Consider the following 14897-nt stretch of genomic DNA (forward strand, 5'->3'; position numbering starts at 1 on the left):
TTTGACAGTGGGGGTGGTGTGTTCAGCTGTGTTGCTTTTACGCCAAACATAACGTTTTGCATTGTTGCCAAAAAGTTCAATTTTGGTTTCATCTGACCAGAGCACCTTCTTCCATATGTTTGGTGTGTCTCCCAGGTGGCTTGTGGCAAACTTTAAACAACACTTTTTATGGATATCTTTAAGAAATGGCTTTCTTCCATAAAGGCCAGATTTTTGCAATATACGACTGATTGTTGTCCTATGGACAGAGTCTCCCACCTCAGCTGTAGATCTCTGCAGTTCATCCAGAGTGATCATGGGCCTCTTGGCTGCATCTCTGATCAGTCTTCTCCTTGTATGAGCTAAAAGTTTAGAGGGACGGCCAGGTCTTGGTAGATTTGCAGTGGTCTGATACTCCTTCCATTTCAATATTATCGCTTGCAAAGTGCTCCTTGGGATGTTTAAAGCTTGGGAAATCTTTTTGTATCCAAATCCGGCTTTAAACTTCTTCACAACAGTATCTCGGACCTGCCTGGTGTGTTCCTTGTTCTTCATGATGCTCTCTGCGCTTTTAACGGACCTCTGAGACTATCACAGTGCAGGTGCATTTATACGGAGACTTGATTACATACAGGTGGATTGTATTTATCATCATTAGTCATTTAGGTCAACATTGGATCATTCAGAGATCCTCACTGAACTTCTGGAGAGAGTTTGCTGCACTGAAAGTAAAGGGGCTGAATAATTTTGCACGCCCAATTTTTCAGTTTTTGATTTGTTAAAAAAGTTTGAAATATCCAATAAATGTCGTTCCACTTCATGATTGTGACCCACTTGTTGTTGATTCTTCACAAAAAAATACAGTTTTATATCTTTATGTTTGAAGCCTGAAATGTGGCAAAAGGTCGCAAAGTTCAAGGGGGCCGAATACTTTCGCAAGGCACTGTATATATTTCCTGAGCTTTCTGATATCTCAAATAGGACAAACACTTCAAAACCTTGTTTCTTATGATGTATTTTTTGACTGTATTTTTTTGCCATTCGTGAATGTGTTATTCAGTGTGTTTCTCTGGACTATAGTAGTAAATGCCAAATTCAATATTTGATCAAATATATATTATTTATTTAATTCCTAAATGGGTCCAAAAAATCTAAATCAAATAGCTAAATGATCCATAGTATGACCATGTTTGTCACGCTCTGACCGTAGATGTCACGAACCTCGCCGAAGATGGTGCCTCTTCCTGTTCGGGCGGTGCTCGGCGGTCGTCGTCGCCGGCCTATTAGCTGCCATCGATTCCCTTTCTGTTTGTTTTGGTTATTGGGTAATTGGGTACACCTGTTTTGTATTAGGGTTTGTTTGTAGGGTATTTAAGGACACTAGGCCCGCTGGGTATTTGTGCGGGCTTGTTTTTTGTTACTCTGTGTTTGATGGTGTGATTTATTCAAGTCTTTATTCTCCAGACTATTTTTGTCCTGTTGTTTGGACTGGCAACTTATATACGCCCTGTGTGTTGGCGTGATTGTTTTGTTGCGCTGGTGAATAAATTTGACAAACGACAGAACTCTGCTCTCTGTGCCTGATTCCACCCACCACTCCTAGTTGATCGTAACAGTAGATTGCTTTGTATGTTTCTATTTTTTGTTTGGTCAGGGTGTGATGTGGGTGGGCATTCTATGTTTGTATGTCTATGTTTTGTATTTCTATGTTTTGGCCGTGTATGGTTCTCAATCAGGGACAGCTGTCTTTCGTTGTCTCTGATTGAGAACCAACAGTGTTTTCCCACTGTTAGTTGTGGGTGGTTATTTTCTGTTTCTGTTCTGTCTGGTTGCACCTTGCAGAACTGTTTCGGCTATTATTTTTGTATTCAGTGTTCAGTCAGTTCATTATATTAAAGATGAACACGTACCCCGCTGCATTTTGGTCCAATGACTCCTCTTCTTCTTCCGACGAAAGCCGTGACAGAACCACCCACCACAAACGGACCAAGCAGCGGGGTAACAGGGAGCAGAGGTTGATGGAATCATGGACATGGGAGGAGATATTGGACGGCAAGGGACCCTGGAGACAGGCTGGGGAATGTTGCCGCCCCAAAGAAGAACTGCTAAAGCTGAGCGGCGGCGATATGAGGTAACGAGAGGCAGCCCCAATTTTTTGTTTTTTTACAATTCCATATGTCTGCTTTTTCTTTTTGCAAAAAAGTAGTGTGTAGTTCCAGTAGTTGGCTACATATTGAGCGATTTCAGTGCCAACAGAAAATGTATTTGAGTTCCACAATTTCTTATTTCTATTAGGATATTGACTTTCAATATAATATTTGTATTTGTAATGCACACATTTAATCATTGAATTCATAAATTAACTTGTATTTCATGATTTGAAACTGAACGAATATTGCATTACATTTTCAAATTCAATTTAACCTTTTCATAGGTACCAACAAACGGCTGTGATCCTTCTACAGTGGTCCCTGTGATTTAGAATGCTTATTCGGAACGTCCTGTTTCGATTGACGCAACAGTCAGCATTTGAGCTAGCCAAATCGTTTTTTCACATAAACATTTTGCACAAACACAGTCCTTACAAAGTTATGTCCAGAATGTGACCAGTTTATTTTGAATGCAGACATTTACAGAAGTAGCTACAGCATAACACAATCATCCAAACTGGAAAATGTAGGCTAAATATGTCTTAGCGCTAACTGAGTAAAGTTTGGTGTAATACAAGAGGTCATATTTTTATAATTCTCAGCTGACAGAAACTACAATATAAATTAGCTAATAGCAATTACTATTTATAATTAATCACATCACGGGTGAGCTCACCACTGATCGAAATTATTGAGTAAAACACTTTCTAGAAAGCTAAAGTAATACGACGATGGTTACTTTGTGCGCGCTGCCATGTTTTTTTCTCGCATCAGCCAAAGATAATAAGAGGAGTCAAGATGAGTTTGGTCTGTTCATAGTATGCATGTTGAAGGGGGTGTATGTATGGTCTACACCCGTTCACATCCCATCATTCAAATTTGTGAGTGAACACTCCCTCGTGTCATTTTGTTATAACATCTTTGGTCTGATAGATATTTACTTGTCAACAAACACGTCTCCAAAAAATAGCTGGAATTAGCTTAGCTCATCATAATCCGTACAACCTTCAAAAAAGTAGCTGGTGGGAGACATCGTAGAGGAGATCAATTGCTATGCCTTGGAGCTACAGGAGAAGAGAGAGACAGGAGTGAGGGGGAAACCTGCTAAATGGGTGACAACCACAATTAGTGAAATGCAATTGGTGACTGTCCTCTTGGGACACATTCTTTTGGAGAGATTGGGAACCCAAATTGGTCTACACGGACAAGTTCTGGCCTGTTTAGATCTTATCTGTCGGAAAGATATTAGTTTGTCTCTGTGAATGGTTTGTCCTCTGACAAATCAACTGTAAATTTCGGTGTTCCTCAAGGTTCCGTTTTAGGACCACTATTGTTTTCACTATATATTTTACATCTTGGGGATGTCATTCGAAAACATAATGTTAACTTTCACTGCTATGTGGATGACACACAGCTGTACATTTCAATGAAACATGGTGAAGCCCCAAAATTGCCCTCGCTAGAAGCATGTGTTTCAGACATAAGGAAGTGGATGGCTGCAAACTTACTACTTTGAAACTCGGACAAAACAGAGATGCTTGTTCTAGGTCCCAAGAAACAAAGATATCTTCTGTTGAATCTGACAATCGATCTTAATGGTTGTACAGTCATCTCAAATAAAACTGTGAAGGACCTCGGCGTTACTCTGGACCCTGATCTCTCTTTTGAAGAACATATCAAGACAGCTTTTTTCCATCTACTTAACATTGCAAAAATCAGAAACTTTCTGTCCAAAAATGATGCAGAAAAATGAATCCTTGCTTTTGTCACTTCTAGGTTAGACTACTGCAATGCTCTACTTTCTGGCTACCCGGATAAAGCACGAAATGAACTTCAGTTAGTGCTAAATACGGCTGCTAGAATCCTGACTAGAACCAAAAAATGTGATCATATTACTCCAGTGCTAGCCTCCCTACACTGGCTTCCTGCCAAGGCAAGAGCTGATTTCAAGGTTTTACTGCTAACCTACAAAGCATTTACATGGGCTTGCTCCTACCTATCTCTCTGATTTGGTCCTGCCGTACATACCTACACGTACGCTTCGGTCACAAGACGCAGGCCTCCTAATTGTCCCTAGAATTTCTAAGCAAACAGCTGGAGGCAGTGCTTTCTCCTATAGAGCTCCATTTTTATGGAATGGTCTGCCTACCCATGTGAGAGACGCAAACTCGGTCTCAACCTTTAAGTCTTTACTGAAGACTCATCTCTTCAGTGGGTCATATGATTGAGTGTAGTCTGGCCCAGGAGTGTGAAGGTGAACGGAAAGGCTTTGGAGCAACGAACCACCCTTACTGTCTCTGCCTGGCCGGTTCCCCTCTTTCCACTGGGATTCTCTGCCTCTAACCCTATTACAGGGGCTGAGTCACTGGCTTACTAGGGCTCTTTCATACCGTCACTTGAGTGGGTTGAGTCACTGATGTGATCTTCCTGTCTGGGTTGGCGTCCCCCCTTGGGTTGTGCCGTGGCGGAGATCTTTGTGGACTATACTCGGCCTTGTCTCAGGATGGTAAGTTGGTGGTTGAAGATATCCCTCTAGTGGTGTGGGGGCTGTGCTTTGGCAAAGTGGGTGGGGTTATATCCTTCCTGTTTGGCCATGTCCGGGTGTGTCCTCGGATGGGGCCACAGTGTCTCCTGACACCTCCTGTCTCAGCCTCCAGTATTTATGCTGCAGTAGTTTGTGTCGGGGGGCTAGGGTCAGTTTGTTATATCTGGAGTACTTCTCCTGTCCTATCCAGTGTCCTGTGTGAATTTAAGTATGCTGTCTCTAATTCTCTCTTTCTCTCTTTCTCTCTCTCGGAGACCTGAGCCCTAGGACCATGCCTCAGGACTACCTGACATGATAACTCCTTGCTGTCCCCAGTCCACCTGGCTGTGCTGCTGCTCCAGTTTCAACTGTTCTGCATGTGATTATTATTTAACCATGCTGGTAATTTATGAACATCTGAACATCTTGGCCATGTTCTGTTATAATCTCCACCCGGCACAGCCAGAAGAGGACTGGCCACCCCACATAGTCTGGTTCCTCTCTAGGTTTCTACCTAGGTTTTGGCCTTTCTAGGTAGTTTTTCCTAGCCACCGTGCTTCTACACCTGCATTGCTTGCTGTTTGGGGTTTTAGGCTGGGTTTCTGTACAGCACTTTGAGATATCAGCTGATGTATGAAGGGCTATATAAATTCATTTGATTTGATGGGAATAGTAAAGAAGAACTCTCTGAGAAAATACTGGAAACCGATCTTATGTTTGTAACCCACTTCTTGCCACCCTCTTTTCCCCAAGACCACTTCCTGCGATGCCTGCAATTCATCAACAATGCTACTGCCAACCACAAAATAAGAAAGGTTCTTACCAGCCTGACATCAGAATTTGGCTGGGTCTTTGTGCCATACAAGGAAGGACCTATGCATTGATGAGTCCCTGATGTTATGGAAGGGTAGACTGGCGTTCCATCAATATATTCCTTCCAGAGGCACAGGTTTGGGGTCAAGTTCATTGTTATGTGCGACATGAAGCCAGGTCATTATAGCCTTCACAGGGTCCACCACTGACATCCAACATTATGAGGGGCTTGGGGTGTCCGGGTCCATTTTGATGACTAGTAGTAGTAGTTTAATTAAATGATAATAAATAAACTGGGTTGCACATTGTTAACATATCGTCCTATTTATTGTTATCACATCAATTCAGGCAAGTGTTGAACCAGCGCAAACTGTAGATCCGAGTCATTGTAGCCAATTCTTAACTCTTTTTGAACTGCACTGTTGGTTATTGTCTTGTTAGTAAGCATTTCACGGTAAAGTCTACACCTGTTGTATTTGGAGCATGTGACAAATAAAGTTTGATTTGAGTCCAGTGGCCACACTGTAAACGATTTCACGCTTGCCTGCTTAGCGAGTACTGCTTCCCCCTGATTCTGTTGATATGGAGACTCAAACTCAGGTCTTCTGCCACGAACACACCTGTGTTAGTTTCAAGTCTCCGGCAAGAGTATTATAAGGTTAACACAAAATCTGGGGAGTGGCCAGCTGAGTATAAGACTGTATGATCTGCATATAAATGGATTAGAGAGCTTCCTACTGCCTGAGCTATGTTGTTGATGTAAATTCAGAAGAGCGTGTGGACTAGGATCAAGCCTTGGGGTACTCCCTTGGTGACAGGCAGTGGCTGAGACAGCGGATGTTCTGACATTATACACTGCACTCTTTGAGAGGTAGTTAGCAAACCAGGCCAAAGACCTCTGAGAGACCAATACTCCTTAGCCAGCCCACAAGAATGGAATGGTCTACCGCAGTGGTTCCCAAACTTTTTATAGTCCCGTACCCCTTCAAACATTCAACCTCCAGCTGCGTACCCCCTCTAGCACCAGGTTCAGCGTACTCTCAAATGTTGTTTTTTGCCATAAGAATGAGTGTGTTTTTGTCACAACTCGGCTCATGGGAAGTGACAGAGAGCTCTTATAGGAACAGGGCACAAATAATAATGAATCATTTTGCCATCTTGCATATAAAACCTTATTTGTTCATGAAAAGGTTCATGAGAAGGGTGTGCTTGAAAGGATGCACTTAACTCTGTAATGTTGGGTTATATTGGAGAGAGTCTCAGTCTTAAATAATTTTGCACACACAGTCTGTGCCTGTGTTCAGTTTTCATGCTAGTGAGGACCGAGAATCCACACATACAGTGGGGAGAACAAGTATTTGATACACTGCCGATTTTGCAGGTTTTCCTACTTACAAAGCACGTAGAGGTCTGTAATTTTTATCATAGGTACACTTCAAATGTGAGAGACGGAATCTAAAACAAAAATCCAGAAAATCACATTATATGATTTGCATTTTAATGCATGACATAAGTATTTGATCACCTACCAACCAGTAAGAATTCTGGCTCTCACAGACCTGTTAGTTTTTCTTTAAGAAGCCCTCCTGTTCTCCACTCATTACCTGTATTAACTGCACCTGTTGAACTTGTTATCTGTATAAAAGACACCTGTCCACACACTCAATGAAACAGACTCCAACCTCTCCACAATGGCCAAGACCAGAGAACTGTGTAAGGACATCAGGGATAAAATTGTAGACCTGCACAAGGCTGGGATGGGCTACAGGACAATAGGCAAGCAGCTTGGTGAGAAGGCAACAACTGCTTGGTGAGAAAGCAACAATTATTAGAAAATGGAAGAAGTTCAAGATGACGGTCAATCACCCTCAGTCTGGGGCTCCATGCAAGATCTCATCTCGTGGGGCATCAATGATCATGAGGAAGGTGAGGGATCAGCCCAGAACAACACGGCAGGACCTGGTGAATGACCTGAAGAGAGCTGGGACCACCGTCTCAAAGAAAACCATTTGTAACACACTATGCCAACATGGATTAAAATCCTGCAGCACATGCAAGGTCCCCCTGCTCAAGCCAGCGCATGTCCAGGCCCGTCTGAAGTTGGCCAATGACCATCTGGATGATCCAGAGGAGGAATGGGAGAAGATCATGTGGTCTGATGAGACAAAAATAGAGCTTTTTGGTCTAAACTCCACTCGCCGTGTTTGGAGGAAGAAGAAGGATGAGTACAATCCCAAGAACACCATCCCAACCTTGAAGCATGGAGGTGGAAACATCGTTCTTTTGGGATGCTTTTCTGCAAAGGGGACAGGACGACTGCACCGTATTGAGGGAAGGATGGATGGGGCCATGTATCGCGAGATCTTGGCCAACAACCTCCTTCCCTCAGTAAGAGCATTGAAGATGGGTCGTGGCTGGGTCTTCCAGCATGACAATGACCCGACACACACAGCCAGGGCAACTAAGGAGTGGCTCCGTAATAAGCATCTCAAGGTCCTGGAGTGGCCTAGCCAGTCTCCAGACCTGAACCCAACAGAAAATCTTTGGAGGGAGCTGAAAGTCCGTATTGCCCAGCAACAGCCCCGAAACCTGAAGGATCTGGAGAAGGTTTGTATGGAGGAGTGGGCCAAAATCCCTGCTGCAGTGTGTGCAAACCTGGTCAAGAACTACAGGAAACGTATGATCTCTGTAATTGCAAACAAAATATTGTACCAAATATTAAGTTCTGCTTTTCTGATGTATCAAATACTTATGTCATGCAATAAAATGCAAGTTAATTACTTAAAAATCATACAATGTGATTTCCGCACTATCCAGAAATCTGTCAGTGGCTTCCGATTAAATTCAATTTTCACAGAACCGCTTGTTGCAATTTCGATGAGGCTCTCTTGTTCAGATATCGGTAAGTGGACTGGAGGCATGGCATGAAAGGGATATCGAATCCAGTTGTTTGTGTCGCCTGTTTCGGGAAAGTACCTGGGTAATTGCGCACCAAGCTCACTCAGGTGCTTTGCTATATCACATATGACATCTTCCGTAAGCTTGAGTTCATTTGCGCACAAAAAAATCATACAATGATGGAAAGACCTGTGTGTTGTCCTTGTTAATGCAGACAGAAAAGAGCTCCAACTTCTTAATCATAGCCTCAATTTTGTCCCGCACGTTGAATACAGTTGCGAAGAGTCCCTGAAATCCTAGATTCAGATCATTCAAGCGAGAAAAAACATCACCCAGATACACCAGTCGTGTGAGAAACTCATCATCATGCAAGGGGTCAGACAAGTGAAAATTATGGACAGTAAAGAAAACTTTAAGCTCGTTTCTCAATTTAAAAAACATGCCAATACTTTGCCCCTTGATAACCAGCGCACTTCTGTATGTTGTAAAAGCGTCACATGGCCGTTGCCCATATCATTGCATAATGCAGAAAATGCATGAGAGTTCAGGGGCCTTGCTTTAACAAAGTTAACCATGGTTACATACGGACCATTAGTGGAATTTATTTATTTGAGTAGGCTACCTGTATTTGACATTGTGTTGTTATTTTGCTGAAACACTAGATAGTTTAAAATGTATAGCCCCGTTGGAAAATATAAATTGTGAAGATTCACTTTTTAATTATATATTTTTTAATGTGAATCACATTTTATTTGGCATACACGTACCCCAGTTTGGGAATACCTGGTCTACTGTATCAAAAGCTTTGGGCAAGTCAATGGGTGACACCCTCCAGGTGTCGCCCATCTTTCCCACTTATCCCCTGGATATTTATACCTGTGTTTTCTGTCTGTCTGTGCCAGTTCGTCTTGTTTGTCAAGTCAACCAGTGTTTTGTCTCAGCTCTTGCTTTTCTCTCGCTCTCCTGGTTTTGACCATTGCCTGTCCTGACTCTGAGCCGCCTGCCTGACCACTCTGCCTGCCTCTGACCCTGAGCCTGCCTGCCATCCTGTGCCTTTGCCACTACTCTGGATTATCGACACCAGCCTGCCTTGACCTGTCATTTTCCTGCCCCTGTTGCTGTAACAATCAGTTTCTGCATTTGGGTCTTACCTAAAACTTGATACCTATAAGAGTTAGGATCAGCTTGATCTCCCCCTTTAAATAAATGACAAACCGTGGCTGCCTTCCAAAGCAATGGGAACATCCCCAGAGGGGAGAGACAGGTTAAAAAGATCAGAGATTGGCTTGGCGATTATATGGGTAGCAACCTTTTAAAGAAGAAAGTGTCTAAACCATCTGACCCAGATGTTTTTTTGGGGTCAAGTTTAAGGAGCTCCTTTAGTGCCTCGGACTCAGTAACTGGCTGCAGGGAGAAACTTTGTAGCAGGGCAGCTTCCAAAAAGCTCCAAATCATATTTGGGAGTCACAATGGAATTATACAGTGCAAATCCATCTTTTTATGCAAACCAAGCTTCCGTTGAGTAATATCAGATGATTCATAATACTAAGGCAGCACCACAGGCCAGTGTTATCCTTTTCTTACCATAGACACTTACACAACAGGTAGTGATAATAGTAGTACCAGTTATGTTTTATGACCCGCAGGCTGGATAGACTATAGTACCACACAGAAATTGCTGCAGCAATTAAGCTGAGGAGCTGAGGGATGTGCTCAAGAGTGAGGTGTTGTATATGTCCTCATCTCACCTTCATCAAGTGCTTGTTGACCCATTTTGTGAAGGTCTTTTTCTGTACCCGGTCCCGTTCATCTATGGTAGAGAGAGAAAGTGATGGTTAATATCAACAGCATGCAGACACTCAACTTCAACTAAGAGACCAAGAGTTATATACAGGGTAGATATAGAATTCTGGGGTGTTTGAGGTAATATCTATTGGGATCACAAACATGTGAATAGTTCATACAGTCAAGTGGGGTGGTATGTTCACATCCATAAAACTGGATCAGAAAGGATAATAATGTTGAACAAAAAAGTTGTTTAAAAAAAAGTTCCATCTAACAGTTCTTGGCAACACACACTTTATATATACAAGTATGTGGAACCCCCTTCAAATTAGTGGATTTGGCTATTTCAGCAAGTCCATGTAGGAATGTTACAACATCTAGTGGAAAGCCTTCCCAGAAGAGTGAAGACTATCCTGCTATCGCACTCAATCTACCAGCAGCAGGCGTGAGTTGTGCAATGTTTTCCACACAGTCTAACAACCAGGAACCTGATCCAAGCCTGGCAAGACCAATACCAAGGAAACCAAATTCTCACTTCCCTATTCAGTCTCATTCTGTACAGTAGTTTAACGCAACAGTAAGATAATACGGTAGCTGGCTGGCTATATGTTCTTATCTAAGCTTGAAATATAGAGACGGTTTAAGAGAGTGAGAATTGAGTACAGTTCATCTGTATCGAAGCAAAGCCTAGCATGGGAGTTGAAGCTATAATTAATTCATAAGTCATCTGTGACTTGATAAATAGAGTTTGATTTCATCCTCAGAATAAGCTATTAGATCAAAGCAGATCTCATGTGACAATAAGAAAGAACAGAGCAATATCAGGGGAGTCATGGGGCAGGGCAAAAGAGGAGAAGATGTGCCCCACCAGTGCCAAATCCCTTTACTGGTACTGCCTGTGTAACAACACAGAAGTGGCAACCTTTCAGGTTGTGCCAATATGCAGCAACCTCGTGGTAGGCAGCTAAGTCAAATCTCCCTCAGATATGTCTTCAACAGTAAAACTGTGTCCGTAATGGCACTCTATTCCCTATAGGGCACTACATTTGACCAGCACCCCACATGACTGTATAGTGCACTATACAGGGTGCAATATGCGACAGAGCTTAAGAGTCCCCCTGCTGTGACACTGACTATGATCTACAGAAGCAAAAGTCAAGGGGTACCTGAAACAAACACTTATCATTCCAACCCCAAAGACGTTCCATTTCAAAACATCATAATAGGAACTTAAATCCATTCATCATGAATGTGTGTTTTTGGTTGTAAAGCTATACAGTCTGGAACACTTTACTCGAAGCCATGGCTATAGCCGTTCATAAGCTGGGATACTGAGACAAGGATTGGAGTTAATTAAGGGGTAGCCTTTCATAGTCTGACATACTGAGACAAGGGTTATAATTAAGGGTTAGAATTAAGGGTTAGCCTTTCATAGTGTGAGATACTGAGACAGAGGTTGATGTGAATTTGAAAGTTTTTCTTTATTTTATATTTTTATTTAACCATTTCTTTTAGAGGGAAGTCATACTGAGACTAAGGTCTCTTTTACTGATGAACCCTGCATAAATACATCAAACACATACAACATAAAATAAACAAAACAAGTTAAACAGTCATATTTCAAATCAAATCTAATGTTATTGGTCCAAAAGACATATTTAGCAGATGTTATTGAGGGTGTAGCGAAATACTTGTGTTCCTACTGTAGCTCCAACCATGCAGTAGTATCTAACAATTCACAACAACACACACAAATCTAAAAGTTTAATGGATTAAAGAAATATACACTGCTCAAAAAAATAAAGGGAACACTTAAACAACACAATGTAACTCCAAGTCAATCACACTTCTGTGAAATCAAACTGTCCACTTAGGAAGCAACACTGATTGACAATAAATGTAACATGCTGTTGTGCAAATGGAATAGACAACAGGTGGAAATTATAGGCAATTAGCAAGACACCTCCAATAAAGGAGTGGTTCTGCAGGTGGTGACCACAGACCACTTCTCAGTTCCTATGCTTCCTGGCTGATGTTTTGGTCACTTTTGAATGCTGGCGGTGCTTTCACTCTAGTGGTAGCATGAGATGGAGTCTACAACCCACACAAGTGGCTCAAGTAGTGCATATCATCCAGGATGGCACATCAATGCGAGCTGTGGCAAGAAGGTTTGCTGTGTCTGTCAGCATAGTATCCAGAGCATGGAGGCGCTACCAGGAGACAGGCCAGTACATCAGGAGACGTGGAGGAGGCCGTAGGAGGGCAACAACCCAGCAGCAGGACCGCTACCTCCGCCTTTGTGCAAGGAGGAGCAGGAGGAGCACTGCCAGAGCCCTGCAAACTGACCTCCAGCAGGCCACAAATGTGCATGTGTCTGCTCAAACGGTCAGAAACAGACTCCATGAGGGTGGTAGGGGGTTGTGGGGGTTGTGCTTACAGCCCAACACCGTGCAGGACGTTTGGCATTTGCCAGAGACGTCAGACCCCTTGTGAGACCATATGCTGGTGCGGTTGGCCCTGGGTTCCTCCTAATGCAAAACAATGCTAGACCTCATGTGGCTGGAGTGTGTCAGCAGTTCCTGCAAGAGGAAGGCACTATGGACTGGCCCGCCCGTTCCCCAGACCTGAATCCAATTGAGCACATCTGGGACATCATGTCTAGCTCCCATCCACCAACAGACTGTCCAGGAGTTGGCGGATCCTTTAATCCAGGTCTGGGAGGAGATCCCTCAGGAGACCATCCGCCACCTCATCAGGAGCATGCCCAGGCGTTGTAGGGAGGTCATACAGGCACGTGGAGGCCACACACACTACTGAGCCTCATTTTGACTTGTTTTAAGGACATTACATCAAAGTTGGATCAGCATGTAGTGTGGTTTTCCACTTTAATTTTGAGTGTGACTCCAAATCCAGACCTCCATGGGTTGATACATTTGATTTCCATTGATCATTTTTGTGTGATTTTGTTGTCAGCACATTCAACTATGTAAAGAAAAAAGTAATTAATAAGAATATTTCATTCATTCAGATCTAGGATGTGTTATTTTAGTGTTCCCTTCATTTTTTTGAGCAGTGTATAAATATTAGATTGAGGCAATGTTGGAGTGGCATTGACTAAAATACAGTAGAATATATTTTTTATTTAACCTTTACTTAACTCGGCAAATCAGGTAAGAACAAACTCATGTACAATGGCGGCCTACTGGGGAACAGTGGGTTAACTGCCTTGTTCAGGGACAGAACGATAGATTTCTACCTTGTCAGCTAGGGGATTCAACCTTTCGGTAACTGGACCAACACTCTAACCACTAGGCTATATGAGATGAGTGAAGAAGTATGTAAACATTCAGTGACTAGTATTCCATTATTATCATGATTATTAATTCCATTATTCCAAGTCTATGTATACAGGGCAGCAGGCACCAAGGTGCAAGGTTGCGTAACAGGGTGGAAGGTGGCTAGTGATAGCTATTTAATTTAACAACATTAACCCTAACATCAAACTATCTATGGACTACAGCAAGGATAACATTCATTTTTTGGACCTCGACATTAGTAAAAATGACAGACAGCTTTCACCCCAAAAGGCTAAAAGAGATTCCATATGGCCAATTCCAAAGAGTCCGCAGAATTTGCGATCAGGAAACAGACTACAGTGTCAAATCTGCTGAATTAGAGAATCGCTTCTTGAATCGAGGCTACAGCGTTCAGGTCCTGAAAGATGCAGGTATAAGGGCTGGATTACTTGACAGAGAGAGCTTGTTGCGAAGGGGAGTTCCTCGTGACACATCAGAGAGTGTATTTTGTTACAAAATATAGCACTGAAGCAGAGAACATTAAAATAATAATTAAAAATAATTGGGGAATCATCCAAAGTGATACGCTTCTACGCCAAGTCTTTCCTGAGCCACCAGTCATAAGCTTTAAGAGATGTCCTACCCTAAATGACAAATTAGTCCACAGTTATCTTCCGGGTGACTCTCAAAAAACTTGGCTTGACCACAAACCCAAGGGCTCTTTTAAATGTAACCATTGCAACCATTGCAGAAATATAGCACAGAAGAAGTATTTTGTTCACACAGCTTCCAAAATGTAGTATTACGTCAAGCATTTCATTAACTGCAAAACCACTCATGTCATTTATAGATTTGAATGTCCACAGTGCAAGGTGTTCTACATTGAACGGACAAAGAGACGCCTTCAAGACCGCTTAGCGGAACACAAGTACACCATACGGGTAAGCAATGAAGACTACCCCATGGCAACCCTGCCAAGCTATGGGTATTGATCATGTTCCGGCTTCTATTAGAAAAGGGGACCCGCTTAAACAGTTAAACAAAAGGGAAGGTTTTTGGATTTACAAACTACAGGCCACTAAATACCCTGGTTTAAATGAAGATATGGATTTCTCACTCTTCCTGTAGGGTCGTGATGGGTCCATTTGCTGTCATCTAGTGGACATTTTGCTCAATTGCCCTCAGCTATGTTTTGACTGTTGTTGTTCATGTTTTGCTGTGTTCTAGTGTACTAGGGAATATATTTCTTTCTCATTTTTGACACCTCTCCCAGTCATATTTAAGGTTAGAACTACCTCTCTAAGTGTTCTGATAGTTTTAGCTTGGAGTATCTTTATGATAACATAGCTACATCATTTCACCTTATAATGTGTATATTATTGCTTACTAGGTGTGTCCAATCAATCTTGTAACCACTCCTTCTTTCAATTAGGGCTAATTGGAAAAGTTGTT

The 14897-nt window shown here is 42.4% G+C and overlaps 1 pseudogene; it reads right to left on the bottom strand.

Annotated features, from left to right (window-relative positions):
• LOC139391970 (plectin-like) overlaps window positions 1-14897 on the bottom strand; it is an 85563-nt pseudogene that overhangs the window by 58881 nt on the left and 11785 nt on the right.

The sequence above is a fragment of the Oncorhynchus clarkii genome, chromosome 32 (assembly GCF_045791955.1).
Source record: "Oncorhynchus clarkii lewisi isolate Uvic-CL-2024 chromosome 32, UVic_Ocla_1.0, whole genome shotgun sequence".
NCBI classification, from domain to species: Eukaryota; Metazoa; Chordata; class Actinopteri; order Salmoniformes; family Salmonidae; genus Oncorhynchus; species Oncorhynchus clarkii.